This window comes from Hydra viridissima, unplaced genomic scaffold (assembly GCF_058129835.1).
Source record: "Hydra viridissima isolate aposymbiotic clone 2 unplaced genomic scaffold, HvirCarnegie_v1 scaffold_7, whole genome shotgun sequence".
In the NCBI taxonomy this organism is placed as follows: domain Eukaryota; kingdom Metazoa; phylum Cnidaria; class Hydrozoa; order Anthoathecata; family Hydridae; genus Hydra; species Hydra viridissima.
The window spans coordinates 18,114,808-18,139,470 of NW_028324306.1; the positions used below are offsets into that span (position 1 = coordinate 18,114,808).

The 24,663-nt window shown below is 27.9% G+C and overlaps 2 pseudogenes across 1 annotated transcript; one reads left to right on the top strand and one right to left on the bottom strand.

Moving 5' to 3' along the window:
- Positions 1-638: 638 nt before the first annotated feature.
- On the top strand, positions 639-24,445 carry LOC149886453 (uncharacterized; annotated as a pseudogene). Its single transcript, XR_016453818.1, has 15 exons — positions 639-1,007; positions 3,304-3,360; positions 5,082-5,109; positions 5,355-5,409; positions 8,085-8,236; positions 8,904-9,026; positions 9,360-9,407; positions 12,739-12,838; positions 18,671-18,892; positions 20,380-20,486; positions 20,599-20,690; positions 21,553-21,579; positions 21,665-21,738; positions 23,027-23,185; positions 24,010-24,445. The product of XR_016453818.1 is annotated as an uncharacterized LOC149886453 (transcript).
- LOC149886454 (uncharacterized) lies at positions 14,064-15,850 on the bottom strand (annotated as a pseudogene).
- Positions 24,446-24,663: the final 218 nt, after the last annotated feature.

Consider the following 24,663-nt stretch of genomic DNA (forward strand, 5'->3'; position numbering starts at 1 on the left):
ACAGCTTTTTTATGATGCTTTCAAAAGTTGAGGAAAATAAGGTTTAAAGATATTTATTACTTAAACAAATCTATTTAATGCTCTTATTTATTCATTTTCAAGATATTACAAGGACCGGATTAAAGATCAGATTTAAGAGAGATTTTATCGCTTTAAACCTTAAATGATTTTTTAGAAACAAAATTATTAGCAGCTGCAGATTTTAACTAGTGTTTTAAGCAAGAAATTGTTCGTTTTTAAAATCTATATGTGGAAAAAAAAATTTGAAAGTTTTTTATTTCTTAACGTTAAGTTTAATTAATAAAACGTCATTAAAATCTTTACGATTATGAGAAATTTTATGGTTTTCATTGTTAGCTTTATTTTCAACAATATTTTTTTTATCCGTCGTGTTTTCGTGTGTCGTCGTGTTTTAGAAATGAAACAGTTTTAAGATTTCCGCTCTGAAATAACGATGCAAAAACTATTTTTCTCATTTTTTGTAGTTTGCAATCAACTATTGCATAAAATCAATGTTATCACTGATTATAAAAGTGACTACTTCATCTCTCCAAATTTTGTTTCATTTAGTAGATCAGCTTGTTGATTATTTAAAAATCGGTTTATTTACATTGTAATAAATTACATTGACAATTTATAGTATAGGTCCTAATGATAAGTAGTATAGATCCTTCATCGGAGAAGATGAAAGGGTTTTATTAACTATTCGTAAGTTCTTGATGACACCAACTAAAACAAAAGCTTCGTGACATTTTAAAACTTCAAATATCGATGCCATTACGAAGACCGCCAAGATGGTGGCAACAATCGTGATACCATTTTGCTACGCTTTGTTTGATTTTATTTAGAGAGAAGTTTTCTTAATCTGTGAGTAATTTCATAAAGTTTCTATTTCAAGATTGCGTATATAAACCATGAAAGTCCGTGATGCGATCAGAAAGCTGTTCTATAGCGAAGGAACAACTCCATTACCAACAGGAATTTGTTTGGTTTTGTTTATTTTTAATGTAAGTACCTTTTTATTTGAAAATGTTGGCTATGCAGTAGAATGTTTACTTGTCACTTTGGTTGACATTGAAATTTTTCGTTCCCTTAAGATAGCTTCAAAAAACCGTAGTAAAAGTTCGTTTTTATTTCGAAATTTCAGAAATATTTTAGCGGATGCGTCAGAAATTATTTACGAATTTACGAATGTAAATTAACTTTTTATTTTCGAATGTAAATTTACAGCGAATAAAATGAGTTACGGCAAAGCAATTGTTTTCTTCTTGCACCAAAACACTTTGAAGCGCTTAAAAAATTATTAATTTTTTATCTATAGTCCTGTATAAGTGCTATTTGTTTGTATATATTAACTGTTATGGCTCAAATGGCGATATAATTTTTGATGTCTGGTCGCTATGTATGTCTTTTTTGCATAGAAACCAGATATTTTACCTTGGCTATTTTAGGAAAATGTAATGCTTTGAAATATACTTTTATGTATACTCTGTTACAAGTACCATTCTCTTTGATAAGAATGTAATAACTATATATTTTGATTGACAATAAAATAAGTCAATGTAATATGAATTAATGTGTAGGGCCAAGTAGGATCTATTAATTACGAATATAAATCGTCAAAAACGGAAATCAAAACGATTTTTTAGGTCTATTCTACCAGGATGTGAAGGCAGTTTTTAAAGTTGCATTTTTTCTGGATCAAATGATTTCTTTGTAACTGAATTTTTTTCTGTAACTGCTGATAAGTGGATTTGAAGAACAAAGAAATCTTTTTAACACATCCACGTTAATTTTTGTTCATGGACATTTGCATTCAAATGTCATCAAAATTTCTTTAAATCCTTGTTACAAGATTCTTGAGGCTCATTTTCATTAGATGACTGCAAAAAAATTGACCTGCTGCTTCATCAAAACCAATTTTACAGTGCAATATTTTTTTAATGTTAGATTTCTGAAATAACCAGTCCTTTTGAAGATTAAATAGGCATGCAGCAGTATGGTCTAACAAATTATGAAGATCAATAGAAGCTGAGTAATCAGTTACACTTAAGCCAACTAATATTTGACATACATTGAAGATACATTGCTCTTTTGCTTCTTAAACAACATATGGAGAATACAGTTTACAGCCAGCTTTAATTGCATCAAAATGAATCTGCTGATATGAATCCTTACACAGTCCACAATGTAGACTAAGTGCTAAAATCTTTTTCTGGTGTATAAGGCACAATAGAAGCAGATGGCTCATTATAATCTACTAACTTTAATGCAGGGTTAGCTTCTTTTTTCTCTTGCATCTAGGCGCAAACAGCAACCTGCTGCAAGCAATAGTTCTGAAGATGATGCAAATGGCACAAATGGGCTTAATCTTCTTTTCTTTGTTTTACTAGATGCATTGTTAAATTTCACTGAGGTCTGTCACATCATTTCAGTATAGCTGAACATTATCATCTTCATTGTGAACAGGTAGTAAAACCATTTAATTTTTCAACTATTCTTTGTTTTTTTTTTGGAAATGAATTTCGGATCTTCTACTTACATGCCACCTTTAATGAAGTTGCTTTATGAAAGTTGATAGTTTGTTATTGACAGTTAAGCTCACACCATCAGCTATCTTGTATAAAAAATGAATAAATGCCTATAAATTTCGTGGTCTTACCTCCATATAAAAATAATTTTTTATGTAAAAATTATTTTTACATAAAAATAATTTTTTATGTAAAAATTTGCAAGATAGATGTTTTAAGATGTTAATATATTATATAAGTTTCTAACACTAATCTAAGTCTAACTGAATCCTTAGCAATACTAGCCAGTCAGAATAAAGTATACAGAATATTATATATGCCACAATAAAGAGTTAGATATGTCATTTGGCGTGTAAAGATGATTAATAGAGGTTGAAATCTGATGATGTTCAATCAAATTTAAATTAATATGCATATTGGCACAGGTATTTTTAGTGTCAAATAAATTGCAAAAACTGTTAGCAATTATGTAAACTATTCTTTACTCTATGGTCCAAACTTTGGGAAATATATTTAATAATATTTAAAAACACAAAATTTAGATCATTTTACTAAGTTGTTTTTTGAATTTACAAACTCGTTTTGATTTATTCCTACAGTGTATTCCTTATCACTTGCTTACTTTTTATAACATATAAAGTAAGTTTCTCTGGCAAGTTGTTTATATCAGCTAAATATATAAATTGTGTTTCATAAATTTTTAAATTTTGAATAAAATTACTATTCTCTCTATCACCAAAATGTATTACATAATAAAAGTAATTTTTTTTAGTTTTTTAATGCTGTGGTGTTGACATCAGTTTTCTCTTATATTCCTCATCTTGTCAAGGTATTTCATGTTTGTTTATATATTTTTTTTTTACAAATATATTCACACATTTATGTATATGCCAAGCCCATTCATTTTTATGTAAGTTGATAAATAAAATTTTTAAGTTATATGTTTATCCCAAAAATGCCATTTCTACAAATTGCCATTATATTTCTGCCATTAATTTTTTTCTCTATTGAGTCTGGACCATCTAACTTAATTTGGTTATTTAAAATAAAATTTAAAGTGATGTCTCTACAGAATATATATGTTTTGCAACTGTCAATTCTCAATTCTTTTTGTCTATTACTGAGAGCCCATGACTTTTATGTGATTGGTTTTGTAACTCTAGGTTAGATTCTTCAAAATCATCATTTTCCACTGTTTTCTTATAAATAGATTTATATTAGCTTAGTTTCATTCAATTTTATCATCAGGGTCACTGTTGTTTTCTTTTGGTAATAGTGAAGGCAATACATATTTACAATTAATCGTATTTATAACTATTTTAGCAACTGTCAAAATTATTAATACTATTATGTTATTAAACATGCTAGCAATTTTAGCAATGGAATTATGCTTCTCCTTGATCCTTATGGATCATACAAATAGCAGTTGAGGTATTTTTAAGGCATGTGCCATGCCTGAGCTCTCCATTACAGAGGCACATTGATTTCTTGGGGTTTACTTTCAGCTTCAATACATTCCTCATTTCACAGTATCTAATTCTGCCAAGTTGCATCCTTCACATTAGTTTTCCCAATTTGGATAAGAGCACCAGTTGATAAAGAACTTGCATCAACCCACACTTTTTCCTTATCACCATATACAGCCCAATCACTGCAATCAAGCTTGCAACTTCCTACCTCATTATAAATTTCTTGAAGTACACAATTAGCATTCTCATCATAAATCTCATCATCCAACCCTTTATCAAACTAATAACTCTTATCTCTAATAGGTTACAAATCATTTGTAACCAACCACAGTCTGATTAATGGCCTACCAACTGTCCTCAAATTGAAAACACCACTCTTCTGGTGTTTTCAAAATAGCATCCATTCAGTTCTCTCTGAACCACATCAGTTTTTACCATTTTCATGCAGACACAATCCTAACACACAAATCCCATCATCAATCATCTGTTCACTTTCTTTGGTCTCCAAATCATTTTTTCATTGAAAATTCATAAAACATTGATTGAGCTCCTGTAAAGTGATGGTATCCATATGGACCCTTTTAGCAATAAAGGGTTAATGTTTAATTAAAATTTAATTAATATTGGCATTATTTTGTCCTATAATTATGAAAAAGGTTTATATCTTTAATTAAGTTTAAGCAAAGTTAACTATCTTTTTTGACATTTTAATGTATTTTCAAACTCAAAGTAAGTGAAGTATTTTGAGTATCATTTTTTTTGTTACTATTATTGTTAATGCTATTATTCATTGTTGTTATTATTATCGTTATTGCTATATTCATTTTGTTTTACACTAATGTTACTTTTTTGATTTCACTTTTTTACCATTTTTTTACAATTTTATTATTTTTATTGTTATTATTTTTGTGCTTATTTTATAAAAATTACTTTTACTAATGCTAATATTAAAACTAATATAACTAAAATCATAAAAACTCTTACTGTTAATATTTATTGCTGTTTCATGAGTACTTTTTTATTACTCTGTATCTTGTTACTACTCTCTAAATGATATGAAGCATGGTTGCTTTTTTTTTAGGATTATGGAACCACTGAAGTGGATACTGGTAAAAGAATTTGAAAATGATAGCATTTTTGCTTAGCTGTTGAATTTTTCCTTCACTAAGTTTAAAGAAATTTACTGTTGTGATTAATAGTTTTTATCTGTTTCTAGTATAAGTATAGTGAAATTCATTCTTTTTAAAATAAATGCAACTATTAAATTGTAAAAATAAGTTGTAAAAGTAAATTGCGAAAAATAAATTGTAAAAATAAGTTGTAAAAATAAAAAGTAAATCGGTTTTGTTTTTAGGAAGAAAAGCAGGAATACTTGCGTCATCCATGTTTGTTGCCAGAGTATTCAGCAGGTAATTTTATATTAGTTCTTTAAAACCTTTTGAAAATTTGAAGTTCTGTCAAAATTTATCAAAAATCAAAATAATAATAAGTTTAAAATAACTTTTCAAAATATTGATTGCAATTACCAAAAAAATGCAATATATATATATATATATATATATTTTTTAAATAGATGCATTTTTTTTTTACCAATCAAATTATAGTAATTATAACATTCTTTTGAATTTTTTTAACTTTTAGTTTTTTGCAGTTAATCCATATTCATAATGGCCCATAATCCATTGCTGAAAAAACATGTACTGTTTACTGTGTATACTCCCTAAAAGACTTTAAATGGTTATAACTTTTAAATAAGAAAATTTTTTGAAATGAATTTGTAATCTTTCAATGAATTTTAATCTAGTTTGATGCAACAAAAAAAAAAAAATTGAAAAGAACTCATTGAAAACCATATCCATAATGATGACTCTTAAAGGTCAAGTAAGGTTTGGTGCCATCTATTTTACATTTTAATATAACTTTCTGGGTTTTATTATTAGATTATTTTTATTGAAATTTTATATGGACTTCGCTTTCCAACTCATTTGCCAAAATTGATTGAAGAATGTATTTCAGAGCTTGTTCAATCCTCTAACCTAAGCCTAAAGAATACAAGTAGTAAAAAAGAAGTTCCAATTTAATTACAGAAAAATTGTTGTAATTTATTCCAATTCACAGACTAACTGTTGAAATAGGCTTTGATGTTGCATTTTGTTTTCAAACCAGTTGAAGCAAAATCTTTAGATCTTCAGATACTTTTTAATCTAATTTGGAATAAATTGAACATTTTTTAAATTTGTTCAGTGAAGTCAAAAGGCCATTATAATAGCTTTGAATAATAGTCTTTGAACTTTTTGTATACATCTGTCATCCTTGCTCGTTTTCTCTGGGATTTTTTCTAACTCAGGTTTTTGAGTGATTGTGGGCAACTTTAAGAACCACTGTCATTCAACTTCATTTAATTTGATATCAGCCTCATTTGTTTTTTAATTTCTTTGATGAAACACATTGTCCAAGCTCATCAATGTCATTGCACTACATAATAGGAGTATCCTTTTCTGTCCACAATGCATACATAAAAAATGAAAATGAATGATACATAATGCAATTTTGTTATCTAAATAAATTTTAAGTAATAGGTTACTAACCTCATTACTTATTTCATTTACTTCTAATAGCAATGGGAGTTCATCAACATTGAACAATTTTCCAATCAGCTTGTTGTTCTCAATGAGTTTAATATTGAAACCAGATTTGGTATCTCCATCCTCCCTCACTTTTCAGAAATTGTGCAACTTCTTCAATTGGCTTTAAACTTATTAGAAAATTATTTCTTAACAATTTTTTTTTTCAGCAAAATCTTATCTTGTGTGTAGTTTTAATTAAAGTTCGTTCAATTTTTCCAAAGAAAAAAAGGTTTCTTAAACTAATATTTTCTGACAATAAGTTGCTTCGGACCAAAAGTTTTTAATGCTAAGCTTTCCTTGTGTTTTAACGGACTATTGGTTTTACAATTGCTAATTCGTTTGTTTTTAAAACGTTATACAGGAATGTTGAATTCTTTGTCCTGCTTGAGCAATCTTAACAAGTATGACTTTCCGAAGGTTTACTTGAAACACCTTCAGCTTTTAAACTTTAAATGGTCATAAATCTAAAATGATAAAGATTTTTTGATAAAATTAAAATCAGTTAGTAAACTTTGATCAAAATTGACTGAACAAAAAAGCAAGTTTATCTTCATTTGGCACCCTTATCAACATACTAGATATTGTCCCTTGCCTCTTAGTTACCTATGTTAACAACAAAATTCCTGAGTATTCACTTAAAATATGTAACTTTTCTCCAGACCCCTGGTGAAAAAAGTTTTTTTTATTACTTTTGAAATGGGAAAATGTGTTAAGCAAAAAAAAAAAAAAATTTCTGGGGATGTGTTGCAAGGTAATAGAGCATGTTCCTAATCACATGTGTCTTATTTATTTTTTTTAAACATTTTAAACAATATATAGACAATAAATTGCTGATGAAATGTACAGTTGTGTAAAAAGTATTAAATTTGCCTTTAAATTTCATGGAATTCTCTGGCCAGAGCATGGAGTTTTTTACTTTATCATCTAAATAAAGTCAGTAGCATTTTTTATTTTGCTAATGTCGATATTAATTTATAGAAAATAGTATTTTTTTATAGTATTATTATTAATTTAAAGAAAATAGTTTTTTAAACCAGTTTATAAAAAAGTTTTTAGTTAAGTTGGTCTGGTTTTCTATCTTTTGTACAAATGTGGAGGCTGCCTAAAGATACACTATTCTAATGTTTTATCATTTTTTTAAAAGATATTACTGTGGGACATTATTTGCATAACAAACCTTTGATGAACTTGTTGATATTGTAAAGTTTTTTTATTTTTTTAAACTACAAATCAAAATTTGGTGACTAAACATTGTTGCTAACTTTATCTAATTGAAAAACTAAAAATACCATCATGCATCAGTCAAAGAGCCCAATCAAATTTAAAGGTGTTTCTAATATCTTTCTTACCACTGTATAAACATAAATATATTTTAATATTATCTGGACAAAATATAAAATAAGTATTTTCATCAGAATATTGTTTGGCTTTTTTTTTTAGTATTTACTTTTTTGTAGTTTTGCATGGGGGTATATTAGTGATAAATGTGGAAGAAAGTTATCTGTCCTAGTGGCTGGATGTTGTCTTGCAGTTACAACACTGATGTTTGCCTTTTCTTTCAATTACACATGGGCTGTGGTGACAAGATTTTTGCAGGGTTTGAGCATGGGTGATAAAATATTATTACTTATTTTAGCAAATTTCCAATCGGATGATTTTAATTATTTTAAAACTGAAATATTTTTTACTTCATTCTAATACTCTATGTGCTCTATCATTTCATAAATAATTTCTTTTAAAGAAGTATTAATCTGGTGACAGTTTTAACAAAAAAAGATTAAATCTTTTTGTATCCTTATAGACATAAATATAGAGTATATATTTCTTTATATAAATATAAAATGTATGTTTCTTTAAGCAATTATAATTACTTTCAGTAATTCAAAAAGGAGATAAAGTGAGATTCTTACAAAATATTTTCTTTTCAAAAATCTTTCAAAAAGTTTTCAAGATTCTTTTAAAAAGTTTATTTCTTTTTTTTTTTACTTCATAATAATAACTTTTATGATAACTTTTATCATGTTTTAAGGAATATGTTAAATTTAATTTGAAGCCCAAAATTTAAATACAAAAAAAGTTCCAATTGTTAAATTGTGTTGTTGTCAAATGAATTTAAAATAAAGATTTGGTTCAATGAAGAGAAGTAATTCAAAATAAAGTAATAATATAAAAACTCTTCTTTAAACAGAGCATCATTAAGTTTTTTCATTTTTACATTCTCAATTCAGTCATTTTTGTTAAGTGGCTGCAATTCTTTATGGTGTTCTTCTTTTCAGGAGTTATTGTGATTGCAAAAGCTTATATCTCAGATATTTCTGATGACACAAACCTTGCAACTGGTATTGGTTTAATATTCTTAGGATACAATATTGGGTTAATTGTTGGTCCCAGTATGGCTGGTAAGAATGTTTACCAGTCTTTTTTGCATTTTTAAACCCTAAAAACTACATTCATAGACTGTAGGAAACACCTTTATGATGATCAAATAAATTGAAGAGTGTCCATTTCAATCTGTTGAAGATGCAAAAGTGATAACTTTTGTATATACAGATTGTAGGAAACAACTTTATTAATAGATTGCATTTGACTGGTTGTATTGTATAATAAGATTGCATACAATGTAGTGTAATAAAAAAGTATTAGCAGTCAAATGCAATGCTTCTAAAAACAGCATAAACTTTTAAGAGAAGTTAAAAAGTTTTTTATAAAGTTGTTTTAAATTATTCTTTCAGGATTTCTAGCCTTCCCTGCTGAGCAATACCCAAAGGTTTTTAGTAAAGGTGAAAATTCTTTTTATCTTTTAAAGATAAATTAATTATTAAGTTAGTTAAGTTAAAAATTAATAAGTTAATTGAGTTGAAAAGTTTTAACTGCATGTGTTTTTTGACATCTTTTTTTCTTAATTTTTTAAAGTACTTTACTATTTATAAATTATTTATGGCAGGGTCCAGAAAAAATCAAGCCAATTTTAATACAAAAACTTAATCTTGAAAAAATTAATTATTGAACTGCTTTTTAATATTTAAATAGCGGCCAAAGCACATTTTAAATAGATTGACACATTTTAGCTGAGCTTAATTAGTGACAAATTGCCAACAAAAGTAGAAGTTTGAGGAAAAAAATGTTGCACAAATATCTTGAAAATCCTTCTTCAGCTTCTGCAAGACTTATTGCAAAACAGTTGAAAGTTATATAAAGTACAGTTGGTAATACTCTAAGACAGTATAACAAAACTCTATCAATCAAAAGAAAGCCTGGTATTGGACAAAATAGTGGTTTTGTTGATAAATTATTTAAAAAAATGAAGACTCATTTGAAAAAAATCCAGGACTGTCAGTTTATGATTGAGCAAAAAAGCTCAAAATCAGTAAAAGCTCTGCAAGACGTGCAGGAACAAAATGTGGCTGTAAAGCATACCATACTATTAAGTAACCAGTCAGAAAAACAAAGTGTTCAAGGGGAAAAATGTACAAGATTATTGTATGACAATATTCTTACAAAACATGGCAGCTACGTTATTATGGATGATGAAACCTATGTAAAATGTGAATCAATTGCCTGGTAAAGAACTTTACTCTGCAATTAATTGTGGAGGGATTTTAGTAAGAAGATGATGATATTTGTAGTTGCAGACAATAGAGTAAGGTTTTTGTAGTAAATTCAACAATGGACTGTAAATTATATATTGAAGAGTGTCTTAAAAAGCGTTTGCTGCCTTTCATTATATTACATAGAGGTCCTACTATATTTTGGTCTGATTTAGCTAGTTCACATTACTCTACAATGACAATTGAGTGGTATAATAAAAATGGCATTATATTTGTTCCCAAACACATGAACCCACCTAATTGTTCACAGTTGAGAAGTTTGTCCATTTGAGAAATACTGGGCCATAACAGAAAGATATTTAAAAAAGAAGGGCTGAATTGTTCATTATCACACAGAAACGCATGATAGTTGTAATAGAGTAGGAAGACAAGTCTTAAGTCTTTATATTTAATTTTGCTATCAATAATGGCCGGATTTTTTCTGGACCATACTTTAAAAACACCACATTTATGAAACAAACTCCACATCCTTTTCTTTTTTGTATGAAAATGCTGAAAATGCATTAAAGTTATTTTGTATGAAAATGCTGAAAATGCATTAAAGTTAGAGTCTGAGTTACGGTTGTAAGTTATTGAATTAGCCCTGGTTTTATGTAGTAGCCTTGTTTCAATGCAACTATGACTTTTACCATCCAATAACTTGACAGATTTATCATTTCATTGTAAAAAAATGTGTGTTTATATTTGTGATTATATTTGATATTGTAATTATTAAAATGACATGTACAAAAGTTTCTGGCCACTTTGTACTCCGAAAAAATTTTATTGATCCCATGTTTTTTTTTAGACTTAAATTTTTATGTTAATATTTTGTAGCAGTACCATTTGCAGTGATAACAGCTGCACAATTATGTGGTGTTAAGTCCACTAATAAACGCAACAAGGTAGAACTTTATCCCATTTTTCATTCATTTGAATAATTTAGCTTTGTTTAAAAATCTATACTTCAACTTGATGAGTGTTTTTCATAAGTGTTCTATTGGGTTCAAGTCCAGTGAATGAGATATTCAGATTAAAGCTTTTACATTTAAAGCAGAAAATCACTATTTTTACAACTTGGATGTGTAATTGGAGTCATTATTCTGCTGAAATCTCCAATTATGTGGAATAGTTTCTTTAGTATATGATAGCAAGTTGTTTTCTAAAACATCCTTGTAAATATTGTTCATATTTCAGTTGACCTTCACCAATAGACCAACTCCTTATGCAGAGAAGGTTTTGCAAACCATTTTTCTTTTTTGGAATTTGGTGCCCAATATCATTTTTTGTGCCAAAAGGGTGTCATGCAAGTTGTTTATCTTCATTTTCAAAAAGATTTGTCTTAGATTTGTCTTTAGATTTGTCTTTTTTCCAACCTTTTGTTCTCTGACTAAGGTTATCTTTGGGAAGTTTTTATTGAGCCTTCCTTTTCTTTCTATTGATTAATAGTTTTTTAATACATATATGACCAAAAAATCCCATGTTATATAGTCTTGGTGTCATTGAACTGGGAGTAAAGTTAGCTAGGTGTTCATCCTTTAGCTCACATGCATTTTCGGCAGCAGTTTTTTCGACATTTGCAATTGGTTTATGTTTAATGATACAATCTACTGTATAGATATTTTTCTTGGTCTTCCACGAGATGGGTGATCTGTTAAACCATATCCACATTGGTATTACAGTTAATTTACCTATTAGTAATAGTGAAGCAATTTCAGAAGAAGATTTGACTTCTTTTGAAAATTTTATAACTCATAAATTAGGATATGTATTCAAAGAAGGTAAGGAGAGAATAAACATGTCAAGCCATGTTTATCCTCTCCTGACCTTCTATGAACTAAATGTAAATATTAAATGTGGTATTACTTGTAAATGTGATTTTGAACATCCTACCATGTCAATATATATTATGTGGTTGGAAACATTTGCATATGTAAATATAACAATTTACAACTGTAAATGTATTAATAAACTTGAATAAAAATTTTTTTCTATATTATTTTGTTTCCTATGTTTCTTACTATTAGTATAATGATTATAATTCATAAGTCTTTTTTTAAAAACAATTTAGAGTACAAAAAGTTACTAGCCGGAAGCTTTTGCATGTCACTGTATGTGATGATATATCTGCTTTCCATTTTTTCATTATTGTCAGATATATTTTCATATTCTTCAAATATATTTTATACATATATTGATTATGTTCTTCATATTCTTTGCATCTATTTTCATTTATAAATTTATCATTCATAAATTTATTTCTTTCATACAAATTCTTCTTATCTTGCACTATGCAGTGTTTTAAGTCAAAATGTTTTAATATTTGATTTAAAACACTGTGCAATGCAACAGTCGTATTCTTACAAAAGAGGTTTTTTAAACAAAAAAGTGTTTCCTATGAAATGTTTAAGTTTGAAAACATTAATCAAAAGTGTTTTTAAATTTTATTTAGAATTAAAAGTTTTCTGTTTTTGTTTTTACTTTTGCTTTTGGTCCATCTCTACAAACTATGATCTGATTTTAGGTTCATTTTTTGACTATTTCAAAATATTTATCCCAAACATGATTATTGTTGTTGGGACAACATTGACATTGTTTAGTGCTGTCTTTGTTCTTCCAAAGAGGTAAAAATTTACTTTTTATACTTTTTTTTTTTTTAAAAAAAGCTTCGTATTCATTTGTCCACCTTGTTTTGTTCAAGGAAAAATGTTGTTTGTTGAGAAAAATGTGTTATAAATTTTTTTTGTGATTCTTAGTATGATTCAAACGTTTTAAATTTTGTTAAGAACACAATAAATTATTTAAAAAATAATATGTACAATTGTTTTACTAGTTCTTTTTAGTTTTTGATCAACTTTTGTTCTATATTTGAGTTTGTCCACCATGTTTTGTCCGATACTGTATGTATATATATATATATATATATATATATATATATATATATATATATATATATATATATATATATATATATATATATATATATATATATATATATATATACAGAATTCAAAAGGAATATAGCTCTTAAATTTTGAATTATTTTTTTAAAGATTTATTTACATAGAAATTTTTGTAACAAATTTCATTGAAAAATGTGGCTAAAGATTTTTTCCCAGTTTTTTTATAGGTAAAATTTGCCTATATGTAGGGCTATTTGTTCAAAATGAGGGCATCATGGATGCCAAATTCTATGCTGGTTTGATGAAAAGATGAAAAGATGCTACTATTTGTTAAAACAAAAATGGATTAACAATGGTGTTTTGAGCAAGATTATGTCCCTAATGGCACATCAAGGACTGAGGAAAACTGATTCAAATCTAATAAAGCCTTTGTTTTAGACTGGACTATCTAAAGTCTTGATGTAAATCACTTTTTTTCCCCTATTGCAGCTTTACACTAAAACTGGGGAATTGCTATATACAAACTAACTAAGGTTATTGACTCAATGCCTCAAAAGGCAATGCCACTAAATGCTGATTTGATTAGCAATTGAATCAGTGTTTTTTGAAAGGGCTGATTTGCTCAGAACTTGTTTTTGAGAAAACTAAGAAAAACTCTTTATATCTTTTTATATTAAATATACGGAATTTGTGTAATATGTTTTTAAAAAATATATGCAAGAATAACATCTTCGTACAATTTGATAATTGTCATTTTGTTTGTTAATAATTAATGTATTAAATTTCAAAAAATTGGCCCTTTTAAAAAAAATCGATTATTTCAGGAAGGAAAACAAATTAAAACTCCGTAAGAACTACAACTATGTACTTTAAAACAATGTTGTAGCGTCCCAATAATAAATATAATACATATATATAACTAAATTAGCTATCAGTAAGAATTAATTTAGTTCCCTCTCAAAGTCACTATCATGGAGAACAGCTTGTTATAAAACTCATTGAATTCTTCAGGAATGAATTGTTTTAATTTGTTAAGGTCTTCCACCTTCGCTTTTTTCAATGTAACTTTGCCACTTGGATAAGCCAAACTATCCACCTGTTGTACAGTACCCGTATGTTTGGACATAAAATAAGTATGACAGACCAAACCATTAATATTAGTGAATGCCTTAATGTAGTCTTTTTTATCATGCTCATATACAAAATGAAACAAGTTACTAATTGAAAAGTGAACCTTCTTTTCTTATTGGGTATTTTTTCCCTTGGTTTCTGAAGAAATGCAAGATTTTTTGTAATGTTTTTGGCTCCAAGCTTTAAAATCAAAAAATTCAGTTGCATCTACAATTTCTTTCACAGTAAACTTTTGTAGTCTGGAGCTGCTAATAATAAGCTCGGTGAGTTGATGCATGTGATAAAGACGGTCATGTGTTTGTAAAACACTTGAAATTATACCAAAGTCCTTATCACAAGGAAGGAAACTATGCCCTCTCATTAGAAAGAGCTTTTCGACTTTATCAAACCTACCACTGTCAGTTAAGTATAAACAAAAATGTGATAAGGTTTGATTTTTATTTTGTCCACCACAGTTGTTACAAAACAAATGTAATGTATTATACTTTGGTGGAAGTGAGATCAAATAATCATTTAAAAAAGTTGCAACTTCATTAGACCCTTTTCTTCCTTGACCTTCATGGTATATATGTATATGACTTTTTTCTTCTCTAATGTTATGTATAGAAAAAACATTGACTGATAGCTGTCTCATGTAATAAAGTTGTTGGACAGCTATTTTTGGCAAGCTTATCGTCTTCATATAGTCAAATGCCAATGATAGAATGTGCTCCTCCTTTGAGCCATCTTCTGATGTTTCATGTTTTAAAGCATTTTAAAATTTTTTACTCCTTAGCTTATGAGCATCTAAATCAGTCTGCGCTGCTCTTTTAGCTACATCATTGAGATGTGGTGATTTCAATCTAAGATTTAATTTTTCGCACATGCAACAAGTGTCCACTTGTGGGTGTCCAAACCGAAAGTTAAAATTTGTTTTAAAGTGGTTCCAGTAAAAAGACTTGCTCACTTTTAAATCTGGATTTTTATCACAAAAAAGTTGCCACACTAATTTTACATTTAAATTTGCATTGAGGTAATATAATTTTTTGCCTGAGTAATGTGATTCCTTGAGTGAAAATGATCTTATATGATTACTAACAATGTCATGAACATTCTGAGAATGACAACTAGTAATACCTTTTCCTCTTTTATCTTCAGGGGTTATTTCAATAACCTAAGGTTCCTTATTCTTTGTAATCGTTTTTCACTTATACTTAAGACAGATAAAAGTGCACTGCAACATATCTCTACACGTATATTGCCTACAATCACATGATAGGAGAAGCTATTTGGCTGCTTTGGTTTTTCAAGATTCATTTGATGTGGCACTCTTCTTTTAACTATAGTGACATCTATCAATCTTTGAATATAAAAATCTTGTTAATTCATAATGTTTGGAAAAGACATCCACACAGTAAGCCTCTCCAAAGTTTTCCAAACACTTTTTATTGCACCTTAGAACAGAAATCAAAAAAATTAATATACAAAAAAATCATAATAAAACTTAGGCATATCAAACTACTATTCAAGAAAGGTTTAATATGTAAAACCTGTAAATTATTTACTTTAAAGTCATTTTACTCATCATACCTGGGTATACATGTATAAAACAGGTATACCCATGTCTAGGTTCTATAGCTGGTTTAGACTTAGGGTTAGGTTTTAGGGTTAAAATATTTTGAAGTATGTTTTTCTATAAATTTTAGACATATAAACATATAATATACTTAGATTATTTTAAACTTATACTCTCATGAAATTTGATTAATGTTTCAAAATCTTATAGTATAGTATTTTTTATAATTTTAGTATAGTTTCATGTAAACATTAAACTTATAAGTTTAAAATGATTTAAATATACTATATGTAAATGTGTATATAGTGTATATATATATATACAGTGTGTGTATATATATATAGTGTGTGTGTATATATATATAGTGTGTGTATATATATATATAGTGTGTGTATATATATATATAGTGTGTGTGTATATATATACACTGCAGGCTAAAAGTTTCCGGACACTTGATATTTTTTATATAAAAAGCTAAAATCTATCCTGTATCATTAAATTAATCAATAATATTAATTTATAATACTTAAACTTACTAATTTTAAGTGTTTATGTAAGTTTGAGGTTAGTAACTAGGTATTACTGGCCTCAAACCTACATAAATAAGTTTGTTTTTTTAATTGCTTATTTTAACTTGATATATAGCGTTTCATTACTCTTAAGAGTTTGGTCTTGTTAAAGTTATTTATTTGTTGAAACATGAAGGAAATATTTATAATATAATGATATCCGACTAAAATGATTAAGAATATTTAGTTTTGTTTAGTTTTCATTTGGTATTGATGACGGTTGCATTAAAAAATCTTTAAAAAAATTTTAAAATTTTATAATTCGACTATTTAATTAAAAATATGGGTAAAAAACCTTCTTTAACGGTTGCAAAACATTCTGAAACAATTACATTACATAAAGAAAGATATTCAGTTTGTGAAATTTGCAAAAAAGTACAAGTTGCCAGAAGTACTGTACAAGATACCATCAAACGATGGAAAGAAACAGGCATTTTTGAAGACAAAAAAAGATCTGGCAGACCACGGAAGACAACAAAAGCTGAAGATAATAGTATAATATATTGATGAGTAAAAGAAATCGAAGACTTACGGCCCCGGAAATAACTTCAGGCTACAATAGAAGTTGTTCAAAATCTATTTCATTAACCACTACGAAACGACGTCTTAGACAAGCAGGACTTTCTGGTCGTATAGCGGTCAGGAAACCGTTGCTATGGATTGAAAATAAAAAGAAAAGGTTACAATGGGCTATAGACCACCAAAATTGGACAGAAGAAGACTGGGGAAAAGTACTATGGACCGACGAGTCCAAATTTGAACTGTTTGGGCAAAGGCGTAGAATTTACATCAGAAGAACAACAAAAGAAAAAATGATCCCAGAGTGTTTAGTGCCAACAATCAAGCATGGCGGTGGGTCAGTTATGGTATGGGGATGTTTTTCTTCAGCTGGTGTAGGTGACCTAGTTAAAATTGAGGGTATTATGAAAAAAGAACAATATAAAATAATTCTAGAAAACAATGCTATACCTTCTGGCTTAAGAACTATTGGTCGTGGTTTTGTTTTTATGCAGGACAATGACCCTAAACACACCTCAAAATTATGTAAGAATTGTATAAAGGAACAAGAGGATAATAATGCCCTCAAAATCATGACCTGGCCAGCCCAATCACCAGATTTGAACCCAATAGAGTTACTGTGGGAAGAATTGGACAGAAAGGTCAGACAAAAATGCCCAACATCCAAAGAGCACCTGTGGCAAATATTAGAAGAATCCTGGTTATCAATTACACCCGAAATAATAAATTAATTAATAAATAGGATGCCACGGATTGCAAAAAAAGTGATAAAAACTCGTGGGTTATTTTTTGACGAAAAGACAGTGTAATAAGAATAGTGTTCTTAGTATTTTTTTTATTTCGTTTTTTGGCTTTTTTTTTTCTTAAATAGTAACTATATGTATCTTTTAAAAAATAAATATGATATTTGAATTTTATTGAAATAATTATGGGAGTTTGAATTAAAAAATTAAACAAAATCCAAGTGTCCGGAAACTTTTGGCCTGCAGTGTATATATATATATATATATATATATATATATATATATATATATATATATATATATATATATATATATATATATATATATATATATATATATATATATATATATATATATATATATATATATATATATATATATATATATATAGAAACTTACCTGCAAGTAAACTTAGGGTACTTTGGTGGAACTTCACTTCCCTTATGATTTATGTATGACTGTCCCATTAAACGTGCTTGTTTTATTTTGTTATGTTTGTACTCACAAGGATAACTTTCTTTCCTCTTTCTAGGACTTGGAATTACGAGATCCATTAAAATTTTTATAATAACAACAACGTACAAGAAACTGTTCACATTTTCTGCGTATTGCGCCTAAAAATACAAATCAGCTGGAGAGTGATTTTTAAAAAAAATCAAAAACTTTCAGATGGCTTTATTTGTGTAATAAAGTTTAAACACATTTTTAACATAAACTGATGAAGCTATCATAGAAGGACTAAAAACACACAAAAAGTGAATTTCAAAAAAAATGTCAAATCAGCCCCTTTAAAAAACACTGATTCAATTATAAACTTCATAAAATTTTTCACTTTTTTTCATAAAGTTTTTTACTTTTTTTTTTCAAATATAATTGAAAGTAAAAATATTTTTGACCTAGAAATTTTTGTTTGGTCCTTGAACGCCTTGGGCATTATCTTCTTGAAACTAAATGGGGTTGAAAATCAAAATGCAAAATTACAAGATTTTTTTAAATTAAAACAATTAAGTTGATAAATTTTATTGTTTATTTACAGAATATACCGTGATGTGGTATCAATAACTATTCAAGACAAGAAAGAAAACTCTGAGGACACTATGGATGTGGATGCTTATCTTAATTGCTCTATTGATAGTACGTCGCTTAGAAAAAATAATCAACCAATCTCTGAATTATCAAGATTGATTGATCCCAAGCCATCAAAAGTTAAAGCGTACTGGATTTGGTTGAAGAATAGTAGCTTAGGAAAACTTTTAAGGTATAGTGCAATAAAAAAGAAATTATTTACAAAATAAAATAATCATTTTAAAAATTGCATAAAAAAATTGAGTTGTCCATTAAAATAGTTGAGTTTTGTTTTTGATGTCTTATCAAGTATAGTTTTAAGAATCTGTTTGTGTGTTGGTGAATTAATTGCTTGTTTAACCTTTTGAATTTTAAAGAATATAATGCTTAAAATTGACTGCAATAAAAATAATTATACAATAACAAATTAGTTTATTTTTTTTGTGTAATTGGAGCAACTTAAACAATCAAACATAAACGTAAAATATAGTTTTTTGGAAAAATGCCTCAAAGCCTCGGAGTTGATTGGAAAAATCAAGGAAAATCATTTCCTCAGATCTAAAAAAACTGGAATTCTTCTTACAAAAGCAATTGTAAAGAAATATGATCTGATTAGAACTGTTTGTTAGCAGAGGACAAAAATGCAAGACTACCAATAGAATCGATTGCAATATCATCATTAATCTGAAGTAAAATAGATTCCTTTTGACACCTATACAAACTTTTAAAGTTAAGAAAGACTACATCACAGTGACACCTTAAATAATCACAATCCATAACAGAGAACAAAGTTATAGAGACAGCAGTTCGAAAGAAATCTTTCTTAACTGCAAAACAAATGACATCAGTTGGAGTTTGCAAAGAGGTACAAAAAAATACTAGAATTATATTGGAAAAAAGGTTTTGTCCCTTGCTTCATCAGATGGAGTCTAGAAAATGTGCTGAAAAAAGGATAAGCTTACAAATTGAGTTATTTGCGAGGCACTGTAAAGGAGCAGGAGAAAAGTTCATATTCTGGCAATATAATGAACCAAAACATGAGAAAATGAAACTACACTTTGATACAAATAATCTCAAAGTCTAGATAGAACATATATGGAATATTTTGGACAAAAAACCTTTTGACCAAGCATTTAAATGCAGAGATGACTTGAAAGAAGCTATAGTTAGTGCACAGAATAATATAACAACAGAAGAGATCCAAAATTTGGTCAGTTCAATGTCAAAAAGTCTAGCTGAGGACATTATGGATAAATGAGGCCCCAATTGATACTAATTCTCATAAAGTTTGGTAATTTTCATAAAAAATGATTAGTGCAAATGTTTCAGTCATAAACATGAAAAAAAAATTTTTTTTAAGTGGACAATTTATTAAATTAAATATAGGCCTTTTTTTATAATTGCTAAATGAATTTTTTAGCATAGCATTGGTTTGTTAATGTAATAACTATGCACAGGTCCTGAGTTCCAGAATATGTTACCCTAATGATATCTTTTATGGAGTTTAATAAGGGCATGATATTAATTAAAATTCTGTACTTAAAGATTTTTTTACATCTTTTCACTATTTTAAAATATTTATCATTTGTCTGATATGACAGAATTTATTGATTATTTCTTTTAATTAATTTTCTTTTTTTTTGTTTGTTTTTTATTGATTTTTTTAAATTTTACGTTTAGAAATAAAGACTTTCTACTTTCTGCTTTGCTGTATGGTTTATACACTGTGTTTGCAATTGGTTTTGAAGAATTGTTTCCTGTATTTGCTGCTACTTCAGTTCAGTATGGTAAGTCTTTCTAGTTGCTATACATAATTGCATATACATTTTGATCGTTTACTCTTCGGATAAGTTTTATCCTTTGTTTGAATTTGGCTTTGGCTGTTTTCCTTTATTACAGGGGGTCCTGGAATGTCAACATCTGAACTTGGTTTGCTATATCTACTTGTTTCAATTGCTATGTTTATTGCTCAAATTGTTTTTGTCAATAAGGTAAGATCTTCTTGATGTTTAAACTTTGAAAAATGAAATGTTTGCTGAACATTGCGAAGTTGGTAAAGATTTTCCAACAAATTCGAAGTACTTTTTCACTGTTACTTACTTTTTATTTACTGTTAAATTACAGGAATTTAACTACACCAATATATATACAAACATGTATATACCAGTATATATACTGGTAAATATACAAGTATTTATATGCTAAAAAAAAAGAAAAATGAATAAGGAAAAAATGCTACAATATTCTGTTAAAAAGCTTTGTTTGTAGCATGAAAAAAAAAAGTGAAAAAATTAAAAAAAAAATTTATATCTCATTTAAGTCACTAATTAAAATTTTGATGAAAATTGAATTAAACGTCACTTAGTGATTATTTTTTGATGTTCTATAATATCAAATACTTGTAAGTTTTTATAATAGTGTCTAAAGCATTCTAATGAGAAGAAAATTTCATGATATATTTCGTTTTGTACAATATAAATTCCCTTTTTCTCTGAATTACTTAAATGTAAAAACCTTGCTTTCTCCAAAATTTATTCTTAGCTTTATCATTAAACCGACAAATTAATTTATATATGTAAAGTGATTTTAAAAAATGATTTTCTTTTTTTCTCGACAATTAAATACTAGAAGTTGCTGATTTGTATTTTCATTTAACAGATAAAATTTAAACTGAACATGCATGAACCTTTTGATAATTGCATTTTGACGTTTTAAACATGCTAAATTCTGAAACGTCTAATTCGGTATTTTCTGTGACTATTGCATTAATTAATCTTTTTTCTAAAACATATCTTTAAAATTGCTATAAATGTAATTCTCTACTTTATGCTATAGACTTTTGTATGATTATAGATGGTTGACCGGTTCGGTTCAAAAAAGGTAAGCTATTTATAAACTTCAAAGATTCTAAATGTAATCCAGTTACTCCTCTTGCTAAGTTGTCTTACCCTTTTTATGTCTGCAGATGTTTTTGGCGTCGTCTCTGCTATTTGGTGCATTAATGCCATTAATACCTTTAATTGGTCTCATAAAAAAAAAGTAAGTAATTTGTTCTGCTCCTATTGCTCAATAGGGAAAACTGGGGCTAGTTTGCTAATGGGGCAAGTACAATTGATTAATTTCAGAGATTTCTAACAGAGAGCATCAATTCCTCTGTCACTCTTACTTCAGATCAGTTCGTATTTTTACATAATAGTTATGTGATATGTGTTTATTTTTACTAAGATACTTTGAACATAATACAAATATTAAGATAAATTAAATATGTAAAATAAATCTTAAATTTTATATAAAATATACGATTAAAATATTTTTGATATAACAAGATGTTTTTGATATGATAGAAATGTTAAGATCAGTTTGAAAAAGGTCTGTTGAATTAGGATTATTTTTTTTCTAAAGCTGGCTACCATCTTCATAGGATTATAATAAAAAAGATTTGTACTTAAATTTGGCCCTGAAGGTTGATACCGTTAATGATAATACTCTTAATGATAACACTCTATGTATAAAAGTTATTTTAATAAGTTATATTCTTTTAAAATTCGACTGTGCACACTCTCTAGCTAGCACACTCTCTCCTACTCGCTGTTTCATCTGCAATTAGTGAATATTAAATATGAATATTAAATATGAATATTAAATATGAATATTAAATATGAATATTAAATAATTATCTGTACGAGTTTTCCTGCACCTTTTCTTCCTATTCTTATTATTTTCACACGTTCCACTCACACTCAATCTTTCTTTTATTTTCAAAAAAGTTCTGCTGTTACAACTGCATTTTTTTATTTTTGTAGTAGGTGGGGAAAAGTTATGAAAAAAAACAAACAAGGACGTGTATTTTGTTTTGGTGTATTTTATTCTTTTTTGAGATCGTCTGCTTTTTATATGAGATAGTGATACAAAGCCTTATCATCTACTCATACTCAACAAATACTTTAAAATTGTAGTTTTAGGTTTTCAAAAACATCAAATATTTTTAAGATTTAAAAACTAAAGTTACAGCCAGCTAGCACACTCTCTCCTACTCGCTGTTTCATTTACAATAAGTGAATATTAAATAAATTTAAATAAAAATCAAAATCTGAATGTTCTCGTAAAATATCATGTCTCACATAATTCACTGTTGTTTAAGAGGGGTTCGTTTTAAATATGTTGCGATTGATGCTATCAGGGTTCAATGTCTAAATAACTCCAATTTAATGAAAGTAATCATTTTTAGAGAGCGTTTAAAGTTATACTTTAAGATGTAGATGTATGACAAGAAGATTTTATTTGATAAAAATAATTTGAAATTTTTTTTTCTGTTTTTATTGTTTAGAACAGTTCTTTGGGTTGTTTTGTGGTTTAACCAAGTTATTGTGCGCGTAGCTATGGTGTCAGGCTTTGTTGCTGTAAATGTGTTTATAAATAACTCTGTTGAATCAGACTTGCTGGGCCTAGCTAATGGCATTGGGATGTCTGTGTCTGCTGTTGGAAGGTGAAGAGCTAGTTTTTATATTTATGAGGGTAATTTTGAAAGGTGGCTAACATAGGTTGCAGTATATCAAACTTTTGTAGTTGATTGCAACGCCACGCCTATCTTGGCTTTAAAGTCTACAAATAATTTCTATTAATTATTTCGTTAAATATCCAAAACATGAATTTAAAGTGTGCTTCTGTATTGTTAAAAGAAATAATATTTATGATTGTGTGTTTGAGGGGAGGAGGAAGGGGATCCTGTTACGCCCTGTAATTTTCAAAGGATCGAAAGATAACTGTTAAGTAACATCAACTTTCCGATTTACTTGATCAATTGTTTGAAAAATAGCTTTTGTGAAAGATAACAGATGTAAAATTCAGTTCCAAAGAAACTAATTTATGAAAGAACTTAACAATCCTCCATTGTTATATTCTTCTTGTACCCTTGCAAGTGTAGTTTCATAGCAAAACTTGCTGCTCCATCTAATCTGTCTCATATTTCCATTCCTTAAACTAAAAGAAGTTTGTAAGCAATTTTTCATCAAACAAAGAACCATTAGTAAGTCACTATTTTAAGGCTTCCGAAAAATAGAAATCACGGATATAAGATAAGAGCATTGCTGAATGAAGTGCATTAATGTTTTCGGCGACCATATTGAAAAAAAGTACTAACATAAAAATATATTTCTTTTATAATATGCCGCGAACTTTTTGAATTACCCTATCTACTGTTTGTTTAGAGTTACTGGGCTGAAGGTAATATTTATATATATAAAAAAAAAATCACTTTTTATTTCTTGATAAAGGTTATATTTTACTTTAAAACTGTAACTTTCAATTTAGATCCGTTGGGGCTGTAGGTTTTGGCAGCGCTTTTACCTGGTCTTTGGCAGACCAGAACAGGTCGTTTCCGTTCAACCAATATTTTGCGTTTTTTTTTAATTGCAATTGTTACTGTAATCGTGTCATTGATCACCCTTCGTGTTCCGGAAAGTATAAACAAAAAGAAAGGTAAATCATGTGGACAAAAGCCAACATTAACAGTTCAAACCAGTATATTTAAATTAATTCAATGAAAATTTCCTTGCTGTTAAAAGAAAATAAATTAATTGGATTGAAATTATTAGTTGTGGTCATATATGGTGAAGATAACGATAAACTTCTCTCCTTGAAAGTTTATTAGTCCACATATGGCCCGAGAAGGCTATAACCCCAGCTTGATGTTTCGGAGAAACCCTTTGGAGGGAGTAACAGATATACGCATCTCTGATATCAAAAATTCAAAAACTAAAATGGAACTATTTCGTCCGAAAATAAAAATCATTTAAAAAATATTTTTTAACGCATATTGTTTGAATGATAGCTTCATATATTTAGCATTTTTTACAGTGTAAATAATGCTTTCTATCAAATTATGAATCTTTGATTTGATAATAGAAATATGGAAATATGGCTTGTGAAGTTTTTTGTCTGCAAAAATTTTCTTATTTTTTTTAA